Raw genomic sequence first — 5583 nt, 5'->3', positions numbered from 1 at the left:
TTCTTTCTTTCTTTCTTTCTCTCTCTCTCTCTCTCTCTCTCTCTCTCCCCCGCTTCCTTCCTTCCTTCTCTCCCTCCCTCCCTTCCTTCCTTCCTTCTCTCTCTTTCTCTCTTTCTTTCTTTCTTTTTTGAGAGGGAGGCTTGCTTTGTCGTGTAGGCTGCAGTGCAGTGGCACAATCTCAGCTTACTGCAGCCTCTACCTCCTGGATTCAAGCAATTCTTCTGCTTCAACCTCCTGAGTAGCTGGGATTGCAGGCATCCACCACCACGCCCAGCTAATTTTTGTAGTTTTAGTAGAGATGGGGTTTCACTATACTGGCCAGGCTGATCTCAAACTCCTGGCCTCAGGTGATCTGCCCACCCTCACCTCCCAAAGTGCTGGAATGACAGGCATGAGCCACCATGCCTGGTGCTAATTCTTAATATTATAGGGAATATGAAAGATAATAATGTTCACCAAAGTGTTTCGTGAGCTACTTAATACAGTATTAATGTGAGAGTAATAATTTTTTTTGGCTGGGTGTGGTGGTGCACGCCTGTAATCCCAGTGCTTTGGAAGGCTGAGGCAGGTGGATCGCCTAAGGTCAGGAGTTTAAGACCAGCCTGGCCAACCTCACCTCTACAAAAAATACAAAACACTAGCTGGGCATGGTGGTGGGTGCCTGTAATCCTAGCTGCTTGGGAGGCTGAGGCAGGAGAATCACTTGAGCCCAGGAGGTGGAGGTTGCAGTGAGCCAAGATCACATCACTGCACTCCAGCCTGGGTGACAAAAGTGAAACTCTGTCTCATAAAATAAAATAAAATAAAATAAAATAATAATTCTCACAGACTGGGTGTGGTGGCTCACATCTGTAATCTCAGCACTTTGGGAGGCCGAGGTGGAAGGATTGCTTGAGCCCAGGAGTTCAAGGCCCGCATGAGCCATATGGCAAAACCCTGCCTCTACAAAAAAAATACAAACATTAGCCAGGTGTGGTGGTGCACACTTGTGGTTCCAGCTACTCAGGAGGCTGAGGTGGTAGGATATCACTAACCTAGAAGATGGAGGTTGCAGTGAACTGAGATTGAGCCATTGCACTCCAGCATGGGTGAAAGAGTGAGACCCTGTCTCAAATCCCTGCTACCCCCAAAACAAACAAACAAACAAATATTATCTCATAGTCCTGATATCATCTCTACAGTTGAAATCTAACTCAAAGATATTTCCAGCATTCCTTGACCCTGTTACCTATAGTTTAATGCATAAATTTGGAATCACTCATTCAGAAAACACTCAGGAGGCTCTCAGAGGCCCTGAGCCAGGCTTAGGGGTTCTGAGAAGAATCAGGTATGGACCAGACTCCTGAAGAGCTCACAGCGCAGAGGCAGCAGGCAGGCTAAACAAATGATTCCAAACAGCATAAGAGTTCCCTTACTGGATCCCAGAGGAAGGAGCTGTTACTGCCTTCTACAGGAATGAGCATTTGAAATCAGTTCCAGAATATATTTTTTCTTAATAGGCTGTAGCCTATATGAAGTCCTAAACAATTTTCTTGTTTGTTGTTTCTCAATCTTCAAACCTGAAACTCCTCAGGGTTGGAAGCTGCTTCCTCTGATCAGAATGGGTCCCTTACGAGGGGAGGGACCCTACCTCCTTCTGGGACCATCACAGTATGAATTGTCTATTTACTTGGAAGCTTCTCTTAATCAGAGTGTTTTAGTGCAAATCTCACTGTACTGTAACAGAGAAAAACTGAGGTTGAAAAGTCAGTTGAATGAATGATGCAAAGATATATGAGTAAGGCAGCATAAACTTTATAAAACTGTGAAACTTTTAATGATCTTGTAAGTACTTTAGAGAGGGAGTTTTGGATTAGACTGCATGTGATTCCAGGCATATAATTGAACATTTTTATACCTCAGTGTTCTCATCGAGAAAATGGCTATAGTTACAGCAGCTACTTAATAGGAGCTATATGTAAAGTTGAATAGGTATGATATGTGAAGTTTATTCATGTAAAATACTTAAAGTCTTAAATATTGAGAAAATAACACTACAGTGGTGATTATTATTACTGTACTTATTAATTCTTAAAATAATGATGGCATCAGACATTGTGCAAGAGAGATCAGGAAAGGAAGGCGGTAGTTCCTAGGATACTTTGTACATTCTTCTTTTACCTGTGTTGGATCTAGGAGGAAGATTTTTTGTCAGTAGGATTTGGGAAATACTTACCTTCTGGTGTTTACTCTGTTCCACCCTGAAGGCCATCCCGGGAGGTTTGACTAAAAGGTGACGAGAAATCAGTGGTTTGGCTGGTAAATGTTTCCAAACTCTGGAGGTTTTCTTTTTCTTTCTTTCTTTTTTTTTTTTGTTGTTTTTTTGGTTTTTTTTTTGAGATGGAGTCTTCCTCTGTGGCCCAGGCTGTGGTGCAGTGGCACAATCTCAGGTCATGGCAACCTCCGCCTCTTGGGTTCAAGTGATTCTCCTACGTCAGCCTCCCAAGTTGTTGGGAACTACAGGTGTGTGCCACCACACCTGGCTAATTTTTGTACTTTTAGTAGAGACAGGGTTTCTCCATGTTGGCCCTGCTGGTTTTGAATTCCTGACCTCAGGTGATCCACCTGCCTTGGCCTTCCAAGCATGAGCCACCATGCCTGGCTCAACTCTGGAGATTCTCATTAGAGACAGATAATTCTTTTTTTTTTTTTTTTTTTGAGACGGAGTTTCGCTCTTGTTACCCAGGCTGGAGTGCAATGGCGTGATCTCGGCTCACCGCAACCTCCGCCTCCTGGGTTCAGGCAATTCTCCTGCCTCAGCCTCCTGAGTAGCTGGGATTACAGGCACGCGCCACCATGCCCAGCTGAATTTTTATATTTTTAGTAGAGACGGGGTTTCACCATGTTGACCAGGATGGTCTCGATCTCTTGACCTCGTGATCCACCTGCCTTGGCCTCCCAAAGTGCTGGGATTACAGGCGTGAGCCACCGCGCCCGGCCTAGAGACAGAGAATTCTGAACCAGAGAGTGATGATTCCAAGTATTATCTAAGGGTGATTTGAAAATGTTTTCTGAGGTATCATTAAGGCCTATGCTTCTATTGGGGCATTGCTAATTTTCTCAAGATTTAAAAAAAATAGATGAAACTTCATCTTTGTTTCATCCTATATTCATAAAGTATCTATTACATTCATTTTTAAAATGTAAATTGGCCTTTCATGACAAACACATTGAACAAACTAGGAACAGAAGGAAATCGCCTCAACATAAAAGGTCACATAAAAAAGTCCATTTTTAACACCATAGTCGATGATGAAAAATGAAAGCCTTTCTTCTAAGGTCATAAACAAGGTAAGGATTTCCAGGCTTGCTACTTCTATTCAACATAGTGCTGGAAGTCACAGCCAGAGCTATTAGGCAAGGTAAAGAAATAAAAGGCATCCAAATTGAAAGAAAGAAGTAAAATTATTTCTTTTTTTTTTTTTTTTGAGACGGAGTTTCGCTCTTGTTACCCAGGCCGGAGTGCAATGGCACCATCTCGGCTCACTGCAACCTCCGCCTCCTGGGTTCAGGCAATTCTCCTGCCTCAGCCTCCTGAGTAGCTGGGATTACAGGCACGCGCCACCATGCCCAGCTAATTTTTTGTATTTTTAGTAGAGACGGGGTTTCACCATGTTGACCAGGATGGGCTCGATCTCTTGACCTCGTGATCCACCCGCCTTGGCCTCCCAAAGTGCTGGGATTACAGGCGTGAGCCACCGCGCCCTGCCAGTAAAATTATTTCTATTTGCAGATGACATGATCTTACACATAGAAAACTATAAAGATTCATTAGCTGGGTGTGGTGGTGGGCACCTGTAGTCCCAGCTACTTGGGAGGCTGAGGCAGGAGAGCTGCTTGAACCCAGGACACAGAGGTTGCAGTGAGCCACTCACTTCTCCAGCCTCAGCCTCCTGAGTATCTGGGATTACAGGCACCCATCACCATGCCCAGTTAATTTTTTTTGTATGTTTAATAGAGACAGGGTTTCACCACATTGGTTAAGCTGGTCTCAAGCTCCAGACCTCAAGTGATATACCCACCTTGGCCTCCCAAAGTGCTGGGATTTCAGGTGTGAGCCACTGTGCCTGTCCAGAGGTCACTCTAAATCTTACTGGGGGCTATGCACGATAGCTCATGGTGGTGTGCACCACCATGTCCCAGCTACTCGAGAGGCTGAGGTGGGATAATTGCTTGAACCCAGGAGGCAGAGGCTGCAGTCAGCTGAGATTGCACCACTGTATTCCAGCCTGGGTGACAGGGCAAGACTCTGCTTCAAAAATAATAAAAATAAAAAAGTAAAAAACCCTACTTTGCTCTTACCTTGCTGCCTAGGTGTCCATTCTTCATCAGAATCTTCAGTGTCATCCACCTGGAGTTTGATGGCCTGCCTTCGGTGACACATGAAAGCTGGTTGAGTGGCTCAGAGACCTGAAATTGAGCAAAAATTTTGTTCTAAAAGGAAGAGCTGGGCAGAGTAACAAAGGGCAGTGGCAGTGGAAAGGACCACAAAGCCAGTGCGGCTCAGTCTGATGAGCTGGCAGAGTCCTGAACAAGGTCAAGATGTGACTTTTGCATGGTCAGTATCCACACTCAGCCCCACACTGACACAAAAGAACACAATTTTCCTCCAGATTTGTCTTCATACAAAAGGGAACTGTGGGCAGATACCACTACCTGAGAACTAAAATAACATAGGAACCAAAGACCAGTTTTGTTTCCCAGGCTGGTATGGGCCTAGCACTTCTTGTTACCTATAGTAATCAGTGCGTTATACTTCCTTTTCACATTCCTATAGCGAGTTTTCTCCCAGTCTCCCATCTCTGCCCATTCTTCCTTGAAGTATATGGCAATGTCTTTGAAGGCATCTTTGACCTAGAGGAAGTAACAGAGTCCATCAGTGATTTACTAGTCGAGTAGGTGCTTTTCCTCTACCCTGTGTGTAGGGCTTGGCCTGGGGCCTCTGGGAGTCTCTGTAAAACATAAAGACTTCCCCTTCTCCTCCAGATTGCATCCTGTTTAACTGAGAAGACACTGAGCATTTTCCTAGCTCTCTGCTGAGACAGAGCACTCACTGATGCCAGTGTTCTTTTCTCTCCCAAGTCCTGGCCAGGACCAGCTGCCCCTGTTCCATGCACATGCAGACAGGGTCACCCAGGGGTACAGGCCAGGAGTCTGCAGCACTTCAGAGACCAGCTCCTGCTATGAGTCCGGCTTCGCCTCACCCACCTTTCACCATAGGCTTCTGCTCTGCTCTCCCTGTGTCTCCTTCTGGGCTCTCCTCTTGGGACCTTTCAGGGCTTATGGTGCTGGGACTGTCTAGAAGGCCCTGCTTCATTTCCAGGTGTGGGAAGGGCCTGATTCTCCCAGCTCCTAAGCCAAAGGCTCCTGTGGAAGGAGAAAGTGCTAAGAGGGGGCAATAGCCCTGACCACTACCCAGAACCAGGTTCTGTCTTCTTCATTTGGCTGGGGTGTTCAGAGCAGGAAGATGTGGGTTCCTGGTGAGGTCTTGAACGCCTCAGGGAGGTCTGGGAGTACTTATGGCATGGGAAGTTCTCTACTGGC

The 5583-nt window shown here is 45.7% G+C and overlaps 1 pseudogene; it reads right to left on the bottom strand.

Annotated features, from left to right (window-relative positions):
- LOC116564581 overlaps positions 1-5356 on the bottom strand; it is a 15431-nt pseudogene extending 10075 nt beyond the window's left edge.
- Positions 5357-5583: the final 227 nt, after the last annotated feature.

The sequence above is a fragment of the Sapajus apella genome, unplaced genomic scaffold (genome assembly GCF_009761245.1).
Source record: "Sapajus apella isolate SASKATOON/1434 unplaced genomic scaffold, GSC_monkey_1.0 scaffold37, whole genome shotgun sequence".
In the NCBI taxonomy this organism is placed as follows: Eukaryota; Metazoa; Chordata; class Mammalia; order Primates; family Cebidae; genus Sapajus; species Sapajus apella.
This window is presented reverse-complemented; position numbering and strand designations above follow the sequence as displayed.